The 27,327-nt window shown below is 44.5% G+C and overlaps 1 protein-coding gene across 1 annotated transcript in view; it reads left to right on the plus strand.

Moving 5' to 3' along the window:
• The first annotated feature begins 826 nt into the window (after positions 1 to 826).
• Positions 827 to 27,327, plus strand: part of LOC146868420 (lysophosphatidic acid receptor 6-like) — a 162,695-nt gene continuing 136,194 nt past the window's right edge. Inside the window, exon 1 of the mRNA XM_085609982.1 lies at positions 827 to 1,008. The gene's annotated coding sequence lies outside the window, so the exon portion shown is untranslated. The remainder of the gene's footprint in view (positions 1,009 to 27,327) is intronic.

A 27,327-nucleotide genomic window follows, 5' to 3' on the forward strand; every position in this document is an offset into this window, starting at 1 on the left:
CCCTTCAGGTCACCTGACCTTAGGGTATAATAGGGAGGGTTCTGGCCACACATCTCTGTTACACTGCTGGACCAGCATAACTCTCTGCAGGAGTGGAGACTGCGGTGCCAGGAGGATTGCCACACTGTTGAGGATGACTGCTCCCAGCATCTGCTGCCCCCAACGTGCTGAGCTGCCCTACTGACTGCTGATCTTGCCCTGCCAGGGAGACTGAGGTAACATCTCTAGAGTGTCTCCATAACCTGCTGTGAACTGTTCCCCCCGCCTAGTGGGGACTTCCTAGGGCAGCAACGTGTGATCATAGCTATAGACTGCCTCTGCAGCGCAAACTGTTGTCCGCATCACCAGCTGCCAGCCTGGGACCACAAATGGGCTGTGCTCTAAAAGCGCTGTGGGAAGAAGCGCTGATTACCGTGAACTCACCGCCGCTGCCCGGGGACTGTAACTGATCTGGAACGGCTGTGAGCCAGACATCACCGCTGCTGCCCGGAATCCCAAATGCTGTGTGCGGTGCTGTGGACTGAAAGTGCTGAGAGCCTGGAGTCACCGCTGCCGGCACGGGCGGAGAGCGCCTCTGAAAGCGGCCCATAGTGCGGTGTAGCGCTGGCAAGTATCTGAAGTACCGGAGGCCGTGAAGTCATCGCCGCCGCCCGTGGCCGGAGTGCGCCGTGCCGCAGGAGTGCTGTGGTTGGGAAGTGCTGGTACCCCAGTGATCACCGCCGCAGGCCGGGCCCTCCAACTGCATGGTAAAGTAGAGTTCTGCCTGCCCGACATCACCACTGCGGCCCGGGTGCCTCAGAAGCCCTGGGTGCGTCATTTCAGGCAAGCTGGGGAAGCCGCGCTGGAATTGGCTCCCGCGCCGGGTGTTGCCTAGCACCCAGGGGGCTCGTCCCGAGGCCCGGCCGCGGAAGAACTCTGGAAAGGCTGGCCCGCCCGCCGTGCACCGCGGAAGGAAGCACCAAGGATGGAAGTATTCTAGGCCGATACCAGCCTCGCCCTCCTCCCCAGGTAAAAGTCCAGCGCTGTGTGTTGAGTTGGCTGGCTGGGGGGTTGCCTGGGGTGGGCTGCGGGGCCGCCTACCCTCGGTGGGACTGCCGGAGGCTGTGTAGGGCGACATCCCGGGAGTGGGAGAGTGCCCAGAAGAGCCTGACTTTCCTTCCCGGCCGCATTCTGACTAAAACACAGCGGGACTAATTTTGGTGCCGGTTTGACCCCCTTGGCTGCCGTATCCTGACTGTGAGCATGGCAGGGGAGCATTAATGCGGAAGTTTAACCCCTGTGGCACCAGGACCATTTTGCTGGAATCGGCGGCTGGAACCCATTTCAGGGACCACTAGTACTGACTGGTCCTGTGCTCACTTTTCTTTTATAAATTTAAATCGAGATTGAACTGGTGATTGTTGTAAACTGTGGCCTTTACCAAAGACCCACCTTCTTTGTACTTTTATGGTTATACCGCCCAATTAGAGGCTTGAGTTTCGGTGCACTTCATTAACCATAATCCCCTCGTATCCTGACTGGTATTTGCCCAAGGGATTACCGCGCCTACATGAATGGATGTGACCGGAACCTTCCCAGAGGAAGCCCCTTTTGAAAGTACTACCTCTGGGAACCTTGTGTTGTGATAGTGGGTTTTTGCTGTGCCTCAGTTGATAGAAATAAGATAAAGATATCTAAATGTTTGCATACAACCGGAGTGGTGTCTCTTTTGTGTGTGCTTCACTGTGTTACTGTTGGTGTGGTTGCACAATGCCTTTACACACTGCCTCCTGTGTCTTGCTTACCTGCTCTGCACCAAGCTACTCTGTCGGAAGTGGTGGACCCTACTTGGACCAGGGTGCATACCCCGGCCAACTGGAGACCCCAGTTCTAACAAACATGCCTTTAGGGGTCAGAGCACTTACAGTGGGCAGTGTCCCAGTGTGCTGAGTTCAAGCACTAGCAATAAAATCTAGCTAAAAATGGGGGTGCACGCACAGTTGATTTGGAAACAGTTTTGAGCCAGATGATTGATGGCGAGAAGTGAATTGTTGCAGTTTATTATACAACACTCAGAGGTGCTTAGTGCAATTATAGTACAATTGAGAGGGAGGTCCTTGCGTGCATGTGGGCTGTACATAAGTTTAAAATCTAACTGCAGGGTCATAAATTCAGGTAGTGTACGGATCATACACCACATGACCTCCTCATGGGTGAACAAGGTGTAGGTGAGGCCTCTTCTTGTTTGATCATATCCTATTCACATATTGAAAATAAGCTTGAGATGTCCTGGATGAGTACACGGTGGCTGAGGTTGTTGCCATTAAAGAGTGTTCTAATGTGATTTTATGAGGAACAGGTGCAAAAATGTACCTTCTTTATCAGAAATTGACTGGATTCACTAACACTAGTTGGCCCTAACGAGTTAGAAATGTTCCTACTGCCTTGAGAAGTTATCATCAGGTGGCATTAGAGGTGAGTATACAGTCTGGAATAATTATTAGGGGATGCTGGTTTGTCCACCAAAGTTGTTTAAATTCAAATTACTAAAAACTGATCATAAGGGACATTTGGGTGTTACAGCTACCAAAACGTTTTTACGAGCTATGATTGCTGGCCAGGTTTAGGCAGCATGGGTGAAAAATATATTGTTTGGTTTAAAAAATGTCTGCTTCCTGACAAACACTGGTAAGTTAACAAATTCAATTGAACTGTATAGCTATGCCTGCTGGTCCAAGGGTCAAGGCTGCTATTGCCTCCATTGGACCATTTAGACATTTTCTGTTTCATCGGCACTTTATAATTGTTGTCTTTAAATTATTTTTCTAAATGGATACGCTGTATGTTTGTGTGGGAGAGCACTCCAAATCTACAATCAAGTTCTTTAAGAAAGTGTTTTTGTTAAAAGGTAAACCTAGGAGTTTGGTTTCCGATAATGGTATGCAGCTTGTTTTTGATTATATGAGGAATTTTCTGAAGGAGATTCTGATAATCCATTATAAGTTTGCTTTATATTTGCCACAATCCAATGGTGAACAGGTTTATTAAAGAAAGTGTGCAAATATCCTTTGCAGCTACTTTAAATGTAAAGGAATACTTACAGAGTAAGATTTAGAGCTATGATTATTCACCACATTCCATACACAGGGGATACTACTCCAGTAGAGTTAATGATAGGTTGTTTGTACCTAACTATACCTTTGCTGCATTTGTGGGAACTGAACCCCAATAGTCTAATGCATCACAATATTATAGATCATCCCAAAATTTCCCTTAGAGGTTCTGATCCAGCACCCTTGATCTTACTATGAGCCGTCACCCTCCTCAACAAAAAATAGCAGAGTAATAAGTAACTGGGGCCACTTAACTGAGTATAAATCAGGGAAAAGTTAAAGGGTTTTATTTAAAAAAAAATTCTAAATAGTATCACAGCGAAATGCTAGATATTCCATGAAAGCTCAGACACATGGTACACAGCCAGAGATCAGAATTATTCTAATTCCACATAAGCAACAACAATCATAAGCGTAATGGACAGCATCCCTAGAGGGAAATCAAAAATCACTGCTCACCCCCAAAACCTTAAGGTTTTTATACACATTTTATGAGTAGGTAATAAGCAAAAACTGCAAATTCAGCATGGCATCGCTAGTGCTAGCACATATATAGCAAATAAGAATTAAGATTGTCCCAAATGATCATATAACACTAAGGGGCATATGCATCAACATTAGCATTTGCGATTCCTTATTAGCGAAAAATAAGGAATCGCTAATAAGGAATAGCAAAAGGCTATGCATGTAGGAATCGCTATTCAAATAGCGATTCCTTAACATTCCTTATTACCGAATCGGTAATACCGAATCGGTAATAAGGAATACCTACCCATTCATTCCTATGGGCTTGGAGGCCCATAGGAATGAATGTAAAGCCATTCTGTATTAGCGATTCGGTATTACCGAATCGCTAATAGCTGGAGCACTTTCAAGGGTGCCAGGGTGTCAAAAGGACACCCTGTTGCACCCCTGAAAATGATATGTGCACATATGTTGCACACACACATGCTCTAAGGGCATGTGTGTGCGCAACATGACACTTTGAAAAATGCACAAAAGTGCATTTTTCAAAGTTTTTGCAAATTACCATGCAGTTCATCTTCATGGTAATTTGCTCCCCTTATTAGCGAAATCGCTAATTTTTTAACTTTGATGCATTGCATTTAAGGAATCTCACTTTGGGATTCCTTAAATGCAATCGCTATTTAAGGAATCGGTATTTAAGGAATCCCTATTTAAAGAATCGCTATTTAAGGATTCCTTAAATACCGATTTCTGCTTTTGGGTTGATGCATTGGGATTGGGTATTTTTTACTTAATACCGGGAGCTAATAAGGAATCGGTATTTTACCGACTGGATTTTGGCTTGATGCATAAGGGTGTAAATTATTTCTAAATAAAGGAAAAGCCCTTCAGCTTCTGCAGTAACAGCGCTTTCCAGAAATGTATAACACTATATGAAACATTTTCCAAACTAAGACCCATACACCACGGTATTCTACTTGGCCTACATTGGAACTTTTGTCCTCAGGAATGATACATTCAGTACATTAAGTTTAACTCACAATACATGCCCTCTAAGGAAAATAACCAGCTGTGTCCTGTGCTCTGGTAAGTCTGTGAGAAGACAAGACATGCAGGGGTACATTGATTGGAAGGGGTAATGAGCAGGAGCAAGATGAACAGAACAGAATCCATATTAAATTAATTGGTGTCTCTTCAAAAATGTTCCGCAACTAAACTATAATAATAACACACTTCTATACACCTAAAAAATAGTTTCAAGTTCAATATTAATAATTAATTGGTTACAGCAAGAATCACCAATAAAACATTAACATTCAAAAATAATTTGTCACCCAAAATTGCACATGTAGAAAAAGCTAACACACATGTCAGACAATTGCAAGTCGTTTCTCATTGACATGGATGTTAATAGAGTCAATGTACTAAAGAAACATTTCCCAAACTGTGGGTTGTGAACCAATTTTTGGTGGGTCGCTAAAGTCCAAATAATAAATAAAGATGCCTTAAAATTATTTATTTATCGGGTCACATTTGCTGGCCTTCAAAGACAGAGGTCAAATGTCAGGCCATGTCTTCTGATTCTGACAAATTGCTGGGTTTTTTTAACATGGGGATTAGTGTTTACAAACTCCTCTAACTTTGCAGTCAGAAAAAGATAAGTAAAGTAAATTACATGACAGTCTTCCTGGGGTACAGATAGTGTGAAAGGAAAGTCTGTAGGATATGATTTTCTATATCACACAGCAAAATGTTAGTACCTGTAAATGAACAGAACGCATTCAGCAATTAGGAAAGCAAAAATGAAAAGCACATTATTTATGTAATTCTGAAGTGTGATGGGAACAAAGAATTGATTAGGATCAAAACAAATTAAGACACTAGTAATGCACAATTGATAAATATTCACAGAAACCCAATTACCACACATTATCATTTGCGTGCAATATGGTTTTATCAGTAAAACTCTATGACTGGGGCAAATTTAGTGCCAATTTAAATGGAAAATGTGCTGTCTGTAAATGACAGTGTGCTACCACACGATGCTTTGGTTACATCAAAAAGTCGCCCGCCTCATGTCCTTTCAAAGCCAGGTGGGTCGGAAGGTTTGGAAACACTGCACTAAGAGACAAGGAAAATTCAAAGGAATATTTTAAAAAGACATTCCAAACAGAGAAAAAAAATGGTGAATGGGTCAATTTGAAGCAAACTGGATGCATTGCCAAATGGCATTCCAAATGTAATGCATTACAAATATTATCGGAGGTTAGGAAGAATTAGGTCCTATTTAAGGCTATAGGATGAGTTTGAATAGAAGCGTTTCCATTGAATTTGAACAAGCTATGATTTTGAACACAGGGAGAGAATTAAAAGCAGATAGTAACAAATTTATTGCTTGGAGCACTAGTTGACAAAAGCGTCAAGCATGGTAACAGGGATGTTCAACTAGAACGGAATGATGCTGTTGGTCCTGGAATGTGTGAGTCTGATCAAACTTAACTTCACATAGTGCTCTGCTAAAACTTCACATAGTGCTTCATTGTGTGTCCTGAAAGAGGAGGAATTTCGGGTTAGGGTCCAGCAGCGGCCCGTGCAGGTAAGAGCGGTGGAGCGGTAGGGCCAGGTGGGAGGAGGATTTCGACAGACGACGACGAGGGAACATTAATTAAATTGGGCAGGGTTGGAGGGGGGATTTCGACAGAAGACCGCAAGGAAAAAATAATTATTTAATTAATTTCCCCTCATCTGTCAAAACCCCCCCTCCAACCCGGCCCTACTGCTCCGCTGCTCTTACCTGTATGGGCAGTGGCTGTTAGGGTCTACCTTTGTCTCAACACTGTTATTATGAACCCAGGGAGAGTTAATATATGGTTCTGCGTTGAAAGGTTAGTCAGCTTTAGGAGCCGTTCATTTTGGCCAGCAGGAAGTCTCAATGTCACAGCCATGGACTTCTTGTTGTTCTCCACAAGTCTAAATAGAAATTCATCGTCCATTTTTTGTAACGATTGAAGAAACAGCATGAGGGGTTTGACCTTGCTTTGTTATCGTATACCAAACAGACTACTGACGAGGCAGTCAGAGAGTGCCTCCACCTAACAAGACCTCTTAGGCTCACTTTCCCTGAGAACATTCTGTCAGAAGTAAGACCCGGAGAGTAGGCACAAGTTGAAGTAGAAATGTAAGAAATCCGTAAATGATCTTGCCACAGTATATCCTCACACATAGAATGCACATTCCTGTTTCCCTATCGGAGGTACATTTTTATTTTTATCTAAACTAGTGCTTTAATGGTGAATTTCTAGTAGTTCGTTGCTGTGTCTGTAATTTCTCGGGGGGTTTTGGCAGAACATTAGATATATGAACCTCATTGTAAGTTTGGTAATGTGCATGGCATTCCTTGGGACTCACCATGAATCGTTCTATGATGCCATTTATTTACCTTAGAAAATTATATCCTTCTCCCAATAGAAATAAAGTGTCACCATGGTCTTATACTTGGGTGAGTGGAGCTACGTCTTCTTTGGCAAGTCCGGGGATGCTGTCTCTGGTTAGTAATATTGCAGATTCTGACCCTCTTTTGTATTCTACTCTTCTCAGAGAGGCCTAGCTCTCATGTCCTGTATTGTCTATCCAGATGTGACTCTATGTTTCCAGTGTATCAATGTTTTGATTGTTCTCAGGGACCTCCCTTTCTTTTGCTCCATTTCCACGCCATTTCTCCACCAAGGTAGAGGGACCACAGCCTGAAGGGATGGCCTTTATGAAGACCAGCCGCACAATATTTATGGTGATCCATGCTTCAACCTGTCCACTTGGGATCGTCCTTTGGAAGAGAAGTACCACTGACATTTGGCTCATCATCATTTACAGCAGGTGGAAATACACATCCAGAAGGAACTGTCAGCCCTTCCAGTGGATGGCAATTGTGAGAGCAAAATCACTGTACCCCAAAATTAAGTCACCCCATACATTTTACTTAAAACATTGTTCCCACATTTAAAGAATCAGAGACAGTGTTAAACCTCAATTTCATGAGGTAACGTGATTGATTGAGCCCACTCTATAACTGTGTTCTAGATAAATAAAATGCTAAGGGATTTTGTTTCAAAAACTGAAAATAAGCGGTATAGAGGCAATCACATGAAGGCTCCCAGGTGCAAAGTTATACAGCGTATATAAAATCAGAAAATATTCAGTCTCAATGGGCAGCAAAAACCAGGAAAGACTCGGACAGCATCCCTAGTAGAATAGGAAAGTCTTCTGGCTTACCCTGAAAATCAAGGGCGAGTTATATATTATCCATGCATATTAAATCAACATTTCTGTAGATTCCTCATTGTGTGAGTGAATGTATAATTTCTTCAGCAAAGCAGGGCACATGAACATTACACGCCATAGTGCCTTAACACTTAAGAACTATCCCATTTCATTTATATTTATTCAGCACCCTCTATGCTAATATCATAAGGAGATGCTACAGCAGAATATGACACATCAACAATAAAGAGCTATACAAATGTATCAGTCTCATTTCACCAGTGGAAAGAAACAATACATGTTAAAAGTTATAGCTGAACTGGGGAGGTTTGTCAGGAACTGAAAAATAATAATAACAATTGAAAATAACTTGACAGACTCTAACTTGACTGTTCTTTTCAAAGGCTGTGAAGAAAGGATGTGTGCAGGGGAGAAAGCAATACAGAGATGACTTCCATCTTAGTCAAGATGGCGATCTACACAGAAATGTGGCATGATTAATATTCATTAAAATGTTGCACTTCTACATGTCAAAGGAAATTCATTTGAAAACCAGTTACATCAGTCTATACATGTGAATTTGTGTGTTTAAAAGTATATGTCACTCTGTGAATACTGTAATGATGCACAAAAATACAAACTCATACAAATCTCTAATACGTTCCCCCTCTGACTATTCTATAATCACTAAACACACAATGCAATTAATTAATCAGGAAAGTACACAAGTTTTCATCACTTTCTGCTTCTTTCTAGTATTTTCCTCTATCATCTTTAGTTGATTGTAGACACCATACTTTACAGTTTTCAATTCTGTTTCTTGTTTCATTTTTCATTTGAATGATTCCATTCGCTTAAACCCACAATTTAGAAAAACCTCCCAAAAATGTTAAACAAAAGAAACTAGACAATTGCACAAATCATAAATAATTATAACAGGTGTTAGGATTAGGCTTACAGTTACCCCTCTCAAACTGTCAATCTATTCACCAACCTTACTAAAAGCCTCCCCAATCTCAGTGAACCAAGAACCCACGATCTGCCATGCACCATGCTCTTCTAAAGCTTGAACTTCACAAGAAATATTAATTTCAGTGGTTATGTTCCCATTAATAAACCCACTGTTATCAGGTAAGGTGAAATATTCCCTATCTTTCAGTACTTTGGCAACACCGCCTTCCTTAGCATGAAGGTTATCTAGCACTAAGCAGTTTTACATTACCACAGAAAGCATTGCAAACAGCTCAGAGTTTACTTATATTAATGCTGCGGCGATATTAGAAGTGAGCCTATCAACAAGAGTAGACAAACATATCATTTTCACACCATTCACACCCACACCTATAGGAGGGACAATAACCTGTCCAAATCCATGTTTTACTCTATTCAAACCAACTGCATCATCCATTTCACTCATATCATAGACTCTAGAAAAAGCTAAAGCAGTATAACAAGATCCAACCCAATTTTGTTGCAAATTAAAATAGGCAGTCTTACAACACATATAATAAATTCCAATCAGAAAATCACCATTCATAACACAACTCGTTTCATACTCCTTCTCTTCCACATGTTCGACCTGTCCGATCTTTGAAGGTTTACAATGCACAATACATGTTTCACCCATCCTTTCATTTTTTGTTTAAATCTGTTTTTATTAATTTTGTAATCATAAGTGCAAAACGTACAGCACACAGGCTTATGTATTCCGTAGTCAGAACTTTTAGTGCCAATAGCACTATACATCGCACAAGTCAGAAACGTGGTCATGTAACAACACCTCGACTGATAGCTCTATCCAGTTCCTCAGGACCCCTGGTACAGTTCAAACCTTAAACAGTACGATGCGCAACCCACCATTTCTCTGCAGTAGTTCAGCAAATTGTCCCAGTAAGCCTCTCAACCAGATCCACAACTATTCCCAACAAATGATAATAGAACAACAACCCCATGGAAAACCTCAACCACCTCGAACCCAGACTAGCTCCGTTGGACATAGCCCTGTGCCCGCCACCCGCCCGTCCCCTGTCCCTCACGCTGATGCGCTATGGCGCAGACGTGACTCACCGATCACCCATCCTTTCATGTTACATTTTTAGTCTTGGATGTAGATTTGACAATCTAAATTCTTATTCATCATTGATCGGTTCCCTTATCCCTTTTTTCAGTTCCCTAATCTTTAACAATCTTCACTCTTCTCTCATTACATTCCTTAATAAACTCATATTCCTCTTTACTTAAGCCACACACGTACTCGTGATTGCTAGCTTTAAATTCATGCTTAATTTGTGCAATTGTTTTAAAACATTTACCATATTTAAGACTGTTGTTACCATCTTCATCTTCAGATATGAGCAGATCCGACAGTGAGACATTGAAATCCGACAAGTAAGGGAACAAAAATGTATTATTTAAAAAAAATACTAATAAACACATTACATGACATACTATATGAAAAAGGAACCTGAGCATATGTCATCCTTCACCTGCAGAAGAAGGAAGAAAAGTGCACACAAAGCAATTTTTAACATTCATAATGTTAACATATTCCCCCAACATTATAGCATAAATGTTATCTTAAAATTCACTAACTAATCTTTTCCTGTGCCAGTGTGTTATGTTTCACTTCATTACATACTGTAGTTAATTCAATTTGTGGAACCAATTCCCTCTGTGGAAAGTAGGCACAACAACAGACCAACTAGAACTGTTAATATTATTAATAAGGCAATTTAACAAATAATTTTTACAGCATTTGCAGTATGCCATTTTCTAGGGAAGTAAAAAGCAAAATATTATCGTAAAGGCTCCAAAAATATTTTGACATAATGTTCTTTAAAACAATAATAATTTGTCTTCTTTTATTCCTATGTCATTAAAACAATAATCAAAAAGTAAAAAAAAGTAAATTGAAAAGGACTGTTTTCTTCTTTTTTTAAAGTTATTTTCAGTCAGTTCCTTGCTCTTTTCATTTCGTTCTTCTACTAGATTTTAGCACACATTTCTCATACAATCTTCTGATTCACTTTAAAGTTCACTTTCAAAACCATATTGGCAACAACTGATTGGACTATGAACCTCTGGTTCTGATTCTTCTTCTTCTACTGTTGCTAGATATGCCAATTCAGGTGATGCATACTTTCTGTTTGGTGTTCTCCTTCTTGCAGGTATCTTGGCAACCGGTGATTCACATTCACTGTTCCCTGTGGCTAATTCAATAAATCATTTTTGAACTGTTTCTCTTGCAGCTTCTTTTCTATTACTAGTTTGCTTCAGGCCTTATATCTTCTTTGTGACTACTACTGAATCTTCTCCACTCACTGATGGACTTGAGCTCTGTTCACTGTCAGCAACATGAGTCACTGTGAACTGCTTTGTCTCTCTGGATGTTCTTATGACTCTTAATTTCAACTGATGTTTTTCACTGTTTGGATCATAGACTGCTTCTTTTTGCGGGGACTCATGCCTTTGACGTTGATAATGCAACAGCTCTTCACTTTGCCCCTCACCTTGAAACTGGAGGGCACTACTGGTACCTTCACCTGGATCTTGATCTTCACTTTGATCAACCAGGACTTCTATGACCTCATTGTCTTCACCAGTTTCACTTTCAAATGTTTCACCCCCTCTGGATCCATGCTGCAAATGTTAGCTTGACTCTGCAAATCAGTGGTTATTTTCACCTCTTCTTCCTTCATCCACAGCCTTCAAACCTTTTTTATGAGTTGCGTGGATCTACTGTAGGATTCCAACACACTTTACAGTAGTGTTAGTTACCAGAATTATTTTGTAAGGTCCATTCCAGTACTCCTCCTGACAGTTCTACCTCACATGTCTTCTGACAACTATCCATCACCAGGACTTAGATTGTGGCAAATAACTTCTTTTGTTGCTTCTGTTGCCAAATTTACCTGGTGAGAGACAGATTTCACTGTATTAGCTGGACCTTTGCAGTATTCTAGAACGATATAATCAGAAACTGAAACAAGGGCAGTTGAAGGAGTATAATCCCATCTTATAACTCTGCCCATCATCACTTCTTTTTGTCAGGGGTACATCTTATGCTTATCAAAACAAGAGGAAGAGCGTCCGGCCACTTCAAACCAGTAGAAGAACTTACTTTGGCAAACTCGTTCTTTATGGTCCTATTTGTTCTTTCCACCACTCCAGACATTTTAGGATGATAACTACAATTGAACTTTTCATCAATTTGTAGAGCAGTACAAATCAATTGTAAAATTTACTTCTTAAAATGGGAACCAGGATCTATCTCAATAGAGGTTGGCAAATCAAACATTAAAATTAATTCCCTCAACAAAAGTTTAAGTTGGGATGTCAGAAAATGAGCAGACGACCATCAAAATGTATTTAAGGCCATTATAAATTGGCATTTTGATTAACTCTGTCTGCAGTCTTGTAAATGGGCCCTCTGATTTGACAATATGATTCATCCATACAACTGTGTTTGGGACTTGGTTGTTCTTTTGACATACAAGTGCATATATTCACTGCAACATTTCGAAACATTCTATTTTTCCAATACTTCTTGAAAATTCTGACCATGGTGACTGTACCTGAATGGCACTTATGCTTCACTGGATACAACATAGAGTCAGGCCATATATATTTATGTTCAGGGGTAACATACAAATCATGATAATTTATCCCATTTCCAATTTCCTTTTCTCATCTTTTGAAGCTTCCTCCTGAAGTTCTCTCATTCCACTTAAAGATAATTGAATTAAACTCAGCAGGGAACAATGAACACTGTCAGTATTTTGTAAGGGATTGAATCTTGATTCATCATGTTCAGTCTCTTCAATCACTCTTTCATTCTTAAGTGCACAATATTTAGCCACCTAATCCGCACTGAGCACATCTGGTTTAGGTGGTACCCTCCACCCACAGGCTGGCACTGGGCATAAACGTGGACCTTCTTAGAACACCCCTAGACTTGTGAACATCAGAAGAAGGACTGCCCTGCTGTCTGGAACTCGAAGGAAGACTGGACGTGTTTGTTTTGAAACCAGGACACCAGAAGCGATTCCAATGGTCAGTTGGCTACCTCCTATCTGAGCTACAGGGACACAACAAACTTCCAGAGAGATCTCTCCCTGCAACTGCCCAGCTGATCAATTCCAAATTGATCAGCCCTGGACTCCACTATTGGCCTCTGTTGGAGTGAGTCCTCATCTCCAAAAGGTGCCCCCAGATCCTGGGACCTTGACTGGTGTTAAGAGTGTATTCCTCCTGTCCTGCAAGAAGTGGGACTTAGAAACTTTTTGCCAACTTTCTGCCCGGAGAAGCATCAGAGTCGCAGCCCTCGAAGCTGCAGCCTTTGACATCGAATTGCCAGTCAGTCTCAGCTCGGTGGTTTGCTCGCTGAAAGAGATCTGTATTACAGAAAAGTTTCTAAATTCAAATGTGATGGGCTTAATGGAGACCGACACCAAGCCCACGCCTATCAACGTTGAGGCCTTTCTGGGCACAGATTTTGGACTTTGCTCGCTTGAAGCTTTCTCGCCTTTGTAAGCAATCAATCGCACAGGATCACATGTGTTTCAACATTCCACCATCGTCGAGCCCTGCAACAGATTCAGCTTGCAACTTTCCCAGCCAATGGCTCGTCGACAGCCACTTTTTCTACATAAAGGTTCATAAGTCAGAAGGCAAACGTTCCACCGGGACAAACCTGGTCTCTGTATCAGCCCAGTGATCCATTGCGTCACCCTTAACTTTTGACCTTAACCCAATCTAGCGTGACCAGATACACATGGTTGATGCTTTGTGGTGCTATTTTTAATTCAAAGTTTAAAAATGTATATATCCGATTCTACTTTGTTTTGGTGTCATTTTATTTAGTAAAATATTCTTGTTTTTTCTTTATTGGTTTAGAATTTTTCTTATGTTGTGTTTTTACTTTATAACTGTTTGAGTACTGTACAATCCTTTACACATTGCCTCTAAATTAAGCCTAACTGCTTTGTTCCAGGCTACTAGCGGGTTAACCACAGGTTAAAATAGTGATTGTGGTGGTTCACCCTGACATTGATTGTGATTATTATTTGAGGTGGGCTCTCACCCCTCTCAACTATTACTCAAATGTATTACATGCTTTTCGATTCTTAAGAATTCCCACCACAAGCCAAGTATCTGCAAGAAATAGAGATGCCCTCCAAATTATATAACCACCTCATGTTCTCCCTTGTGTCCTGCATTTATATGTTTTTTCTGCCTCATGCTTGTTAGATGCATCAGGTAATTGGTTAGCAATAGGCAGAGCCAAATTATTTGTAAGGACCCCTGGTCCTGTTTAACCTCTTCAGTGCCCCGCCCTTTCCCCACCCTGTGCCGGGCGTTGCATTAGCGGGCGGGGTTCATGACGAAATAGTCTCGTCATGGGCACAGCGCAACCGCGCTCCATGACGAGACCATCTCGTCATGGGCACTGAAGGGGTTAAAGTATGCATTATTAAGTTTTTAACCTAAAGAATGTGGCTTTCAATAGCAGGTTTGGAAATGTATTACAAATTCATCTGTGATTGTATTATTATGAATGTGAATAGTGCAGTAGCACAAGTGAGTCTTTAAAGACATGCAGCAAGTTCATGGAGGAATGGATTATTATGGATGTGTATATTGTGGTAGAGCAAGCAAGGCTTTGGAAATGGGCAACACGTTCATCGGGGATCTGATTATTATGAACATAGTGTGCAACAACAAGCAAAGCTTTGGATCAAGATCATCTGGGTTAGATCATTATGAATTTTTGTACTGTGGTAGAACAAGCAAGGCTTTGGAAACTTGCCACAAATTCATCGGGATTGTATTGTCAAGAATGTGTGTGGTTTGGTACAACAAGTGACCCTCCTGAAATGGAAAACAAGTTAATCGGGGATCAAATATTATGATTATGTGGAGTGAGTTATTGCAAGCAAGGCTTTCGAAACTCGCAGTAAATTCATCATGGATCAGATTATTATGAATGTGTACAATGTGGAAAAGCGAGCAAGGTTCTGGATGTTATTAGAGTAATCCCTTAAGGAATCAATCAGTACATCGTGGAATTAGCAAACAGGTGTGTTAAAGCACTGTCTGGTGAGCTTGCAAAACAAGTGCTGGTGCATAAAATGGCAGAGGGGCGCAGGCTAAATAAGGGGAGTTGGTGGAAAGAAAAAATAGAAAAGTAGGAAAAGACCTTGTATTAAACGTGTGAAACATGAAGAATCCATTCCAGGAAGAAGATGATTTGGTAGTGGACATTGAAGGATGGCAATGTTGTACAAGTCTCTTAAGAATTGGATGAATGTTGGTAAAGAAGACAATGGTCCCTGAGTAGCTGCTTGATGCAGAATGGATCTTATTGGAGGAAAAAGTGTTAAGCAGCAGTTGTGTCACAGCATATGGCAAAATAGGCTTCTTGGATTCAATCACAGAGAAGGAACACACTGGAAAAAAAGGATAAGTGTGAAAGCAGTGGCAGATTCAAGATTGCATTACAGGATTGTGCCCAAGAAAGTTTGGGAAGAAACCTGCCAGAAAAGATGAGAAGGTATTTACCCCAATGAATGAATGCCCATTAAAATGCATAATGGAGGTATCACTGGAATGCTGTGGTATGGCTTTAGTTGCAGTTCAAAATGAAACAGGCAGAAGGGATATTATGAATAGCGAGGGAGGTCTGTATGCTCTGGAATGGTGGGAAGAAGGGAGTTTGGGGAACAAGCTGGACCGTACTCGTGAGGGATGGCTATAAGGTTTGAGTTTGAGTTGATGGGATGCACAGAGTTAAGGAGTAGGAATGAGAAGGATAGTTTCTTGAGCTATTCATAAGTGACTTCCAAAAAGCAAAAGGATTCATAGACTCTGTTTTTTGGAAAGAGGATGCCATTTCTGGTGTGCACACGATTAGGACCACTTTAAGAAGAGCGGTGGCTGACATATAAGAGACCGTAGTCACGAAAAGATCCCCTTTGGGCAGGCTTAATGCAACAAAACAAAGACACACATCACAACAAATTTGTCACCAGAACATAACACCACCACCATCAAAGGCCAAGTGATTACAAATATAACAATAAAAAAAATAAAAATAACCACACATATGGTCAAGAGCAATAGATCATCAAACAATGTTTTTAAAAAAAGTTAAAAACATTCAGACAATGTTCATTGGGGAGAGAATCTGCAAGAAAGATAGTTTCTAAGTATCAAAAAAGCACATACATTAGATCAAGATAATTTGTTTCCACATATGTTTCTTGTGCAAAGAACTAGAACAATACAAATAACAAATGTCACCACAATCTACAATATGTCTTTTCAAAAATTGCGTCAATGCGTTTCGGTGGGTATCTCTGCTTAAAACACCACCTTCCTCAGGACGAGAAATAATATCTCCCGCATGGATTTTTGAATCTATACACATTAACGAAGAGAAGAATTTACAAAAAAAGAGTATCAGTTAGCCTTTGAAATGTAGATCAATAAAAACAGTGTTTATATCCTGGTGATCCATCCAACATCATATTTACCCATGCACACAAAAACATGTACCTCTTTCATTCAGTATACCTACACATAAAGATAATGTAATAGAATAGAATATAGGAAGAGGGAAACATTTTTCTTTTCTCCAACCAACCTGAATCAAGGGTACTTTTATATCCCGCCTATTTATATTCTAGTTGTTCAAATAGCCTACACCTATACACATTTAGGTATACCTGAACTCATATATCTAAGCATACTTAATTTTTATAAAGTATATACCTGACAGAATATAACATCCCAATTTTGCTGCAGTGCATACTGCCTGCCGACCCCTGTATGAGGAAAAACTATTCTCTCATTTGGGCATCTCATGGGTATGAGGATAGATCTGTAAAATTAAGAACCCTTGTTACTAGAAGGTCAAATATAAAAATCATGCTTCCAATTCCAGGATTTCATGTTAGAAGGGCAAATGGAATGTACCTTCCACTCTTGGTACTCTGAATAATCAATGAAATTAAAAATAGACCACTCTCTACCTCTGCCTCTGCAAATAGGAGAAAATGAGGCATCAGAACTCAAATTCTACCTGTAGCTGTATTTGTAAGTCACTAACTATAGGCACACCCAAGGTCCTTGTAACCTTAAAGTGCGTACAGGGCGCGTTCCTTCTTTAGAGATGGGTATTCACTTTATCTGAATGTCAGACCTCTCTCTCTCCCATTTCTATGCCGTTGTCAGAGATGTCACTGCTTATAACAGTCTGAAATACATAGGAATAAACGTTTTGGTAGTAACTTCATGGTAGCCGTATAAAGTTATATTTAACCCAAAAAAATATATATAACCAAAAAAGATATATACTCGTTCTTATATAGTGTGCCCCACAAGGCGGTTTATTCACCCTTCGCCAGTGAGAAATCAAATATATCGCCTAGTCCAAAAAGCACCTTCTCATTTACATAAACCCTATTAAACATTAAAAATAAAAAATAAATAAAAAGTTAAAAGAGGAAACCATAACATACCGGGTCTCCGTAATATGCCACAAACCGCGATCCCATACTAGAATCCCAGGGCAGTTTAAATAAGTCAGGGCCAAGCGCAGCTTGTAATGCGCCGTCATAACCACCGGTGTTTATCTTAAATAAACAAAGGACAATATCCCGCACCTACAAAGATCGAGGCCAAACGACAGTTCTAACTTCGAGAGCCGCCCGTCTAACTTAGACTAACCACCATGTATTCACTCTTACCTTTTCAAAGACGATAGAGCTGCCTAATGCCGGGAATAAACGCCTCCGGAACCAATAACAATTATGGCCTCCACTGTGGCGCCCGATATTTAAATGCAACTACTTCTATCATGTGACCTACTTAAGGAACAGGAAACAGCTGAGCAAACTTGTAAATATATGCCAAAACCCTCGTAACTTTGGCGGCATCTTAATCTTCCTATTTGTACAAGGGTCTAGTAGGATTACATAAGAACGCCCTACTCTAGAGGATATAAAACCCATACTCCCTGCAACTGAATACAAAACTACGAGAAATACTAATCCAACTGACCCGGGATTCAATATCACCTGACCTTCAACCAAAAAAAGGGCCATAGAACATAACAGTGTACCCTCTCAGGTAACTCTGGCGGACATCTTAATCTTCAAAGATATTCATTGAGGCCACTTGAGACTAATCCTATTTGCCAATATAAATGGGATATTAGGAATTTAGAATTTAGGAATTTCCCTTTTACTCATTTTTACATAACTCATTTGTTATCAGGATTAGAAGAATAAACAAGAGCCCTCTACTATTGATTGTCCAAATCACAAAAACTTCTTCTCCTACTTAGTTTAAACAGGGATACAATTAGTTGAAATACAGACAAAATGAGGTACCCACAATTAAACGGTCCCATTCCTCTTTTGAGTTTAGACCATTACGGACCGTTTTAAACAGTGAGATAAACCACTCTTCTCTGGCTTTACGTTTCCTTCAACATTGTCACCTCGTGCCCCCATGAGAATGTTTTCCAAGATGAACCATTCTATGTCAACATCACTATGTCCCATTTCTAAAAAATGGCCTACCAGTGGGGCATTGACCTTTTTGGTTCTAATGGCTGAGAGATGTTCTTGGAGTCTAGTCCGTAATTCCCTACTTGTTTCCCCTACGTAGCTCTTGCCACACGGGCACTGCAGGAAATACACTATGGGGCCGATTCCGATCCTGTATTTTTTTCCCGTACGACTCGCATCCGTAATTTTCCCCGTACGAATCGTACAAGTCCCGTCCCACCCGTGAAGTACGATTCGTACGGGAAAAATACATACGGATCAGCCCGATCTGTATGAATTTGATCGGGAAAAGTTGTACGAGACGGACCCGGACTCTTTTCCGTACGAAGCCTAAAAATACAGTCCGACCGTACAAGTACGATCCGGACCGGCTTTCCGATTTAGGATTCGTACGGAAAACGTCCCGTACACGGGGAATGACTTTACCCGCTACAAAGCAAACTTTGTACGACTCGTATCCCGGGAAAGTAGTTCCCGGGGTGCGAGTCGTACAGGTGTACGAGTCGTACAGGCCCCCCCGCATATGTACGCACCTTACAACAACATCATCGCATATGTACGGTGCGTACCCCAACATCACAACATCATCGCGTATGTACGGTGCGTACCCCAACATCGCGTATGTACGCACCCCACAACAACATCATCGCATATGTACGGTGCGTACACCAACATCACGTATGTACGCACCTCACAACAACATCATCGTGTATGAACGGTGCGTACCCCAACATGGCGCATGTACGCACCTTGCAACAACATCATCGCGTATGTACGCACCTCACAACAACATCATCGCGTATGTACGGTACGTACCCCAACATCGCGCATGTACACACCCCACAACAACATCCTCACGTATGTACGCACCTCACAACAACATCATCGCATATGTACGTTGCGTACACCAACATTGCGCATGTACGCACCCCACAACAACATCCTCACGTATGTACGAACCTCACAACAACATCATCGCGTATGTACGGTGCGTACCCCAACACCGCGAATGTACGCACCCCACAACAACATTCTCACGTATGTACGCACCTCACAACAACATCGGGTATGTACTGTGCGTACCCCAACATCGCGCCTGTACGCACCCCACAACCACATCCTCATGTATGTACGCACCTCACAACAACATCATCGTGTATGTACAGTGCGTACCTCAACATCGCGTATGTACGCACCCCACAACAACATCCTCACGTATGTACGCACCTCACAACAACATCATCGCGTATGTACGGTGCGTACCCCAACATCGCGTATGTACGCACCCCACAACAACATCCTCACGTATGTACGCACCTCACAACAACATCATCGCGTATGCACGGTGCGTACCCCAACATCGCGTATGTACGCACCCCACAACAACATCCTCACGTATGTACGCACCTCACAACAACATCATCGCATATGTACGCACCGTACATAGGCAATGTAAAACAGCACAAGGAGGGTCTATTCGACTCGCACAACACCACAAAACACGTCTACAGTGCACAAAACATGGAAATGACTGACCTGGTTACATCCAAACAGGCAAACAGAGGGGCAAACTCACAACCACCCCTTATAACACACCCACCAAAAATTCAAACTGAGGCCCACCCACAAATGGACCAATAAAAAGGGCTCACACACACTGCAGCTAGAGAGCACACACCAACAGCTGCACCCATCCACCTTAACATATACACCTTCACACAACCTCCTTCACACATACCCCCTCTTCACATTCAGACCCACAACTTCACATTCACACCCACACACCCACAACCATCCACACCCTCACCCCACACCATGCCCACAGACAAGAATCCAAAGTTCACAAGGGAGGAGCTGGAGATCCTTGTCAATGAAGTCATCAGAGTCGAGCCACAGCTGTTTGGAACATTGGTCAGACAGACCAGCATAGCCAAAAAATCCTGCCTGTGGCAGAGGATCGTCGATAGGGTGAATGCTGTTGCACCCATCAGAAGGACCAGGACTGAATGCCAAGCCAGGTGGTACGATCTGCGGAGGGCGGTCAAGCGAAAAATTAGCTACGACTACGCCCAGAGCAACATCACTGAGGGGGTGGGCCCCGCAGACCAGTACATTTCCATCCCTGGGAGGAGAAGGTGATGGCCCTGCTTCCGCCGGTGGGAGTACATGGACTTCAAGGACTTCCAGAGCCTGGTGAGTACACAAACAACTTACGTAACATGGGGGTAATGGCATCCACACCCCAACTACACAAAATGCACGCAACTACCCCCAAGCCCTCACCGGCCAGAACCACAGTCAAAAACAACTCTAATGCCAATAACATGTGTATGCCCCATTGAGAAAGCAAGGCCATGCTATGTACCATGCTACACGAAGCACCAACCCAAGAATGGATGTCCCATATGCTGGGAGGGTGGGTGTCACTAAACGCATTGTTGAACTCCAAATCAGACACAATTGCCCTCATCCCATATGGCCCAGGTACATACCCATGCACCATGCGCAATGTACAGGGATTGGGAAAGTACTGACAAGATAGCTGACACTTGGCCCGGGTGTAGGCAGCACAAGGCCCTCCTGTGACCAGTGCAAACACAAACACCAAGACAACAAGGTCAGATATCTAGGACAGGAACTCACACTCACTGTCATGGCAGCATGCTCCATGGGGGGACATCTACATCACCTGGGAGCCCCACTGCCAAATCACACCATACCCACCAGCAGGCCCTGTCACACATACCCCTTACACAAGCAGACACCCCCGGGACACGCAATGCATTTACCCACTGTCACAATGGACATGTAACACAACAACACCAATACATAGCCGAAGAAGCATCCAAGCAAAAAATCTACATGTCAAAGACTCAGGAGAACATATCAATCTGTCCCCCGCAACATACCCATCCACAAGTGAACATTGAGGAGAATGCTAGGCACATACAACTACCTGGAGGAACAGTGCCAACTTGAATGTGTATGAAACATGGATGTTGCATGAAACAGCATTAACATTGTCTGTCTCTCACACACAGGGCAACGTGATGATTCTCCCCCCAACAATGGGGGTGAACAATCACAGTCCCAGGCTCGGGAGGAACCTGATCCCACTGGCAGCGACGCCTCTCAACACTCCGCGGATGACCCCGACCGACCTGGACCCTCTGGTGTCCAATCCCCTGCAGCACCTGGTTCAGGAACATCTGTGCCAACCACCACCCCCATTCCTGCCACATCCCAGGAGACACCGAGGAGCCCTGCCCGCAGTGAACACCTGAGCCAGTCTGACCAGGAGGGACAAGGTGCGCCGGGCACCCAGGAGGAGGCAGACAACACTGCCACTGCCATTCCTCAGGTGTCCCGTAGACCCGATGTGCCCACAACGGCAGCCCAGGCTCATGTGGGCAGGGGTGGTGGGAGTGGAGGCAGGCGGAGGCGAGAACCCTCACAGAGATTAAGAACCAGCATGCCGAGCAACACGCCAGTCAACAAGAACACCAAGGACGGATGGAGGCAAGACTGGCTGAGCTCCTGGCGGTGCAAAGGGACATAAGCCATTCACTCCGTCGGATCGCCGACAACATGGGCAACCCTCCCTGTGCCACCAGGCGAAGACCACCACCAGCCACAGGGAGGGAGGAGGAGGAGGATTCGTCCGACAGAGCGTCCCAAGCATTGTCAAGGCCTGCATCTGAGGGTCCCCGGAGGAAGGTGGGTCGTCCACGGAAAAGACCGTGAGAGGCAGCGGACCATCCACATCTCCCAGGTCACCTGGCCTGGCACCTGGCCTCCATGTTCAACAGCATCACCTCATTGACTGACATCATCTGCCACATGGACTTGCTAGTCACAGTCTGACCAATTACGCCAAACACTGTGGCCTGGACTCTGATGACTTCAAATGCCAAGGATCCCATCTCCTCCTGTGAACTTTGGATTCTATGGTCCCTGTATTGCACCTTTTTCTGTGCACAAATCACACCCCAGACCTATAATAAATACATTTATAATTGTAATTTTATGTTGCAGTCATTTAGCATGAGTCCACAACATACGTGTGGGGATATGTCAAAGTATGCCTGAGTGTGGAACTAACTCCAGCCATCCATACACTTGGATCTGAGTCCGGTCGAGGACACACATGGGTCACAATGTATCACCAAATACAGACATGGAGCCCAAAACTCACCCGTGATGGCCTCAAGCTGCTGAGGGGGGGCTTGCAATACTGCTCAGACAGACCAATTTGCCAGAGTGTCATGAAGGTGTAGAGGTCATGGGTCATGTTGAGGTGTCCGGGGAGGAAGTCCCAGGTCTGTTTTGCGAGGTGGGAGAACTATCTCCTGCATGCAGTTGTTCTGTGGATGTGATGAATGGTGGCCAGGGCAAGGTGGGCTGCACGAAGTTAGGCCAACGGGGTGTTGGAAGACAGACGTCCAGGTTCGGTTTTTGGTCTGGGGTTGTGGACTGCCTCCTGAGTGTGGTTCAGGAGTCTGAAGGTGATCCTGCAGCAGATAGTGAGCCATTCTAGCTATCTCAGGTGGACGGTGATGTGGCTGGGGCGGGGGATGTTGAAGATGAGGTGTGCGGATGCACCCTGGATGTGGACAACTTCTCCTGCAGTTTTGCTGTTGTTCCTCCGTAGAGGGCGTTGCTGTAGTTGACCCGGCTGGTGTCGTGGACCTGGGGGACGGTCTGTCTTGCCTTGGAGTGGATCCATCTGTGGATCATTTGCAGCATGCAGGTACAGATGGTGTAGAGTTGCATGGTAAGTGTGAGCGATGAGTCCATGATGAACACCAGCTTGCGTGCGTGGCCACTGGGTGCTGGTGCGGTGCCCAGGCCGGTGGGACACAAGGAGCTGACCCAGCCGTAAGGGGACAATCCTCAGATGATGACCTCAGTCCTGTCCAAGTCCAGCCTCAGGTGGCTGATGGTCAGCCATTCGTCAACGGATCTCATGCCTTCTTGAAGGTTGGATCTGGCAATGGCTGGGTCTTTGGTGAGGTTGAGGAGCAGCTGGGTGTCAATGGCATACGAGATGATGATGAGGTCGGGTTCGCATGTGATGGTGGAGAGGGGGGTCATGGAGATATTGAAGATCATCACACTGAGAGATTAGCCCTGGGGCATGGGCCACATGACCCCAGTGTACTACATGCTGCAGGGTGGAGGCCGACTCCCTGGCCCTTGCTAGTGAGCTACTTGGTGATTTAATCCTGGGCCCTCCTCTGAATACCAGTGTTGGAGATGTGTGAGCTGACAGTGTGGTAGCACATGGTGTACAATGCCGTTGAGAGGTCAAGGGGGGTGCTCTCACCATTGTTGAGTTGGGCTAAGTTGTCGTTGGTGGTGGCAATGATGTTGGTTGCAGTGGTGTGATTACTGTGGAAGATGTTCTGTTGCTGGTTGTCTGGAGCTGTTTGCCGGAGGAAGTTTGTCAGTCGCTCATTGAGTGTCTTCCTGATGACATTTGCTGGGTAGGGAAGCAGGGTGATGTTCCAGGAGATCCTGCGGTACTGCTATCCGTTGTTGAAGAAGGGCCTGGGTCTCGGAATGCCTCCAGCTCCCATGGAATGTGGCAAACTCAAATGAGACATTCAGGACGCCCTGGACGTGGGCTTCAAGGATGGGGAATGATGTGGTTGAGATGTTGTGTGGGAAGGGGCCTGATGGAGAGCCAGAGTGGATGGTGCACATGAGCCAGGTGGTGTATTTGTTGCTGACGGGAGTCCAGAACCTGAGGGGGGTTAGTCACGCGGATAATAATGCTATCTGCCTCTGTGTGCCAAGGCTGTCGTGTATGGCCATGAGCTTGCAGTGGTAGAAAGTTGCAAGGGATGTGATCTGCCTTGCAAGGGTGGGCTGTCTTTTGGATGGAGATCTGCTGTCAGTTCACTCACAATGCTGATGAGCTCCTTGAGGTCATGTGTTTTGGTGCCTCGGCCCTATCTGAAGGATCTCCACTTGTCCTTACTGATGATATTGTGATGGCTGTGTGTGGCGTTTTCCAGGGCTGTAAGGTAAATGAAGGTACTTTGTGTTGCAAGGTTTGCACAAGAGCCCGGCTCGATCTGTATGAGTCCAGTAGGTCTGCCTTGTCCCAGGTGGCTTAATTGTTGTTGTGCTTCACAGGAAAGTCCGTTAATGTGGCAAGATTGTTTGATCAGTAGCTGATCCAGTGTGTGAGGTTGCAGGGTGTGGCCGTGGTGTTGGTTCGAGTGTCCCACACAGCTTGTCTGTGGTGACTTACATCAAGCATCTTTGGGGGATCGGTAGCAGGGTGTGGGCCAGTGTGTTACTTGTCGGAGACGTGGATGCAAATGTTGATGGACCAATGTTGGATGGTGGTGTGGTTCTCCTCCAGCAAGAAGTTACTGGCCCCCAGCCACATGTAGCCTGTGGAGGTGAGGGCGTGCGTGCAGATGTACGTGTTGATGGCTTTGCGGAATTGTGGATGTAGGCCTGGAGATCTGTAGATGAGTGTTACTCTGAGGGTTGCCAGGTGGTTGGAGCAAAACCGGATTTGTGACTCAGAGGGTGTACTTGGAAATAAATTGCGATTCATCCTCCGGGATTGTTGTTGCCATCCCTTCGGGTGATCTTGTATCCGTCTGAGATGGCAATGAAGAAGTTGTGTGCTGAGGAAGCTTTTGACCAGGTTATTGTCATGAAGGTGATGTGTGGGGCCGTTGTGTTGAGGCGGTAACAGTGTCCAATGGCGTGCTTGTGGACGGAGCGGGTGTGGAGTAGGAGGCACATGACCTGATTGTTCTGACAGGGTCTGGTAGGTGGGTGTACTGCTCGATTTTTCCGGCCTTCTTGTGTTGAAGGGTGGTTAATGTGACTTCAGTCTCTTACCATCCAAGTCTAAGGGTTAGAGTAGTGAATGGAACCTATTTACTAGGCACCTCGACATGATCTTGTGCCCTTCCCCATGGATCAGGGCTTGCACACATAGCCTAGGGGATAGATTCGTTAGTATTAGGGATAACCTGTCCTATAGTGAGGGTATTTCATGGAGCCGTGCTGAATTCAGGCCTGGTAGGCCTCAAACGGGAGAGACTCCATCTTTCTTTCTGCTCCGGCAGCTTGGGATGCTTCTAGGTCAAATGTAATGTTTTAGTTATGAGGTGTTATTCGCTTGGAGAGAACCGGTTCAGGCCGGCCCTTATCGAAGGATTGTATTTTTCTTCATGCCGAAGACACTACATCAGGCCGGCCGGCTGGGAACGTGTCCTTGGTACGGGGAGGTACAAGAATTTGGTGGGCGGCAGGTTACGGGCCGGAATTTTCCATGAGGAAACGTACCTCTATATTAGTGAAAGTCCGAGGCAGTTACTTGGCACTTGCTTCAGTTCGTAGGCGGCATCTAGCCGTTAGCAGTAAAGCTACTACTTATTCCAGGGAAGACAGACGCCATCCTGAGGACGGAGAAAAACCGAGAACAAAATAGCCAGAGAGGAGAGAGTAGCCGATGAGGAAGAGGTCCCAGTGACTCGGAGAAGGGTGACTTCCAGGCGAGCCGAGGCATAGACGAGAAGGGAACCTAGATGACCATGGAGTGCAGGCTACACACTACTAAGGTGATGTCGACCCTTTCTTATTAGAGCGTACAACTTAACCTTTCACTTTTCTTTGTAGGTTATGTGTTATATTGTAATGTTATGTGATTGCGTATGTAATGAGTAATAAAGTACCTAGTTTGTAGTGAACCAACATGTGCTGCGTGTTCTTGTATGAGGGTAGCCTATTCTTCTAGTCAGCTGTGACTTGACATGAACAGATGTTATTCCTGATCAGGTAAGTGGTAACTAAATAAGGGAGAGAGGAGCCCCTCGAACTAGAGAACAGGCCGTGCTCGAACTGGCAATTCTTGTGTGATCTGATAAATAGTGAGACTGATTCCCTTGTTGTGTGTTATGGTGATCATAGGATGAACTTGTGCTGAGGCTGCCGTCTGGGTAGGAAGTCCTGGGTCCGTCTGGGATCGCGAGGCTGAGGCTGCCGTCTGGGTAGGAAGTCCTGGGTCCGTCTGGGATCGCGAGGCTGAGGCTGCCGTCTGGGTAGGAAGTCCTGGGTCCGTCTGGGATCGCGAGGCTGAGGCTGCCGTCTGGGTAGGAAGTCCTGGGTCCGTCTGGGATCGCGAGGCTGAGGCTGCCGTCTGGGTAGGAAGTCCTGGGTCCGTAGGGGATCGCGAGGCTGAGGCTGCCGTCTGGGTAGGAAGTCCTGGGTCCGTCTGGGATCGCGAGGCTGAGGCTGCCGTCTGGGTAGGAAGTCCTGGGTCCGTCTGGGATCGCGAGGCTGAGGCTGCCGTCTGGGTAGGAAGTCCTGGGTCCGTCTGGGATCGCGAGGCTGAGGCTGCCGTCTGGGTAGGAAGTCCTGGATCCGTATGGGATTGCGAGGCTGAGGCTGCCGTCTGGGTAGGAAGTCCTGGGTCCGTCTGGGATCGCGAGGCTGAGGCTGCCGTCTGGGTAGGAAGTCCTGGATCCGTATGGGATCGCGAGGCTGAGGCTGCCGTCTGGGTAGGAAGTCCTGGGTCCGTCTGGGATCGCGAGGCCGCCACTTGTGTATTATAAGAGGTCTTGGTATATATAGTAGGAATTCCCTGTCCTTAGGTGGTATATACATGTGGTTACTTATTATGAATAGGCCCTAGGGAGGGGGTAGCGTTCTGGCTGGGTTAGAGAGGCTCTGATGAGCGGGTTCTATCTGATCCGAAAACCCAAGCAGAACAGCGGGGCAGCGCTGTGTAGGCAGTTGGAGTTGCACACTCAGCATGCAAAGGTGTCGTGTGTGCGCTTAGGGGTTGCCTGATAGCAGGCGGGTGATTGTCTGGAGGACATTGCTTGGAGGGTGGCTGCAGCATGAGCCTGTTGTGTGACGTGGGTCATGCAAGGACCAGAGGGTCGTGCACTGTGCACGTTGCA

Source organism: Triturus cristatus, chromosome 1_2 (genome assembly GCF_964204655.1).
Source record: "Triturus cristatus chromosome 1_2, aTriCri1.1, whole genome shotgun sequence".
Lineage (NCBI taxonomy): Eukaryota > Metazoa > Chordata > Amphibia > Caudata > Salamandridae > Triturus > Triturus cristatus.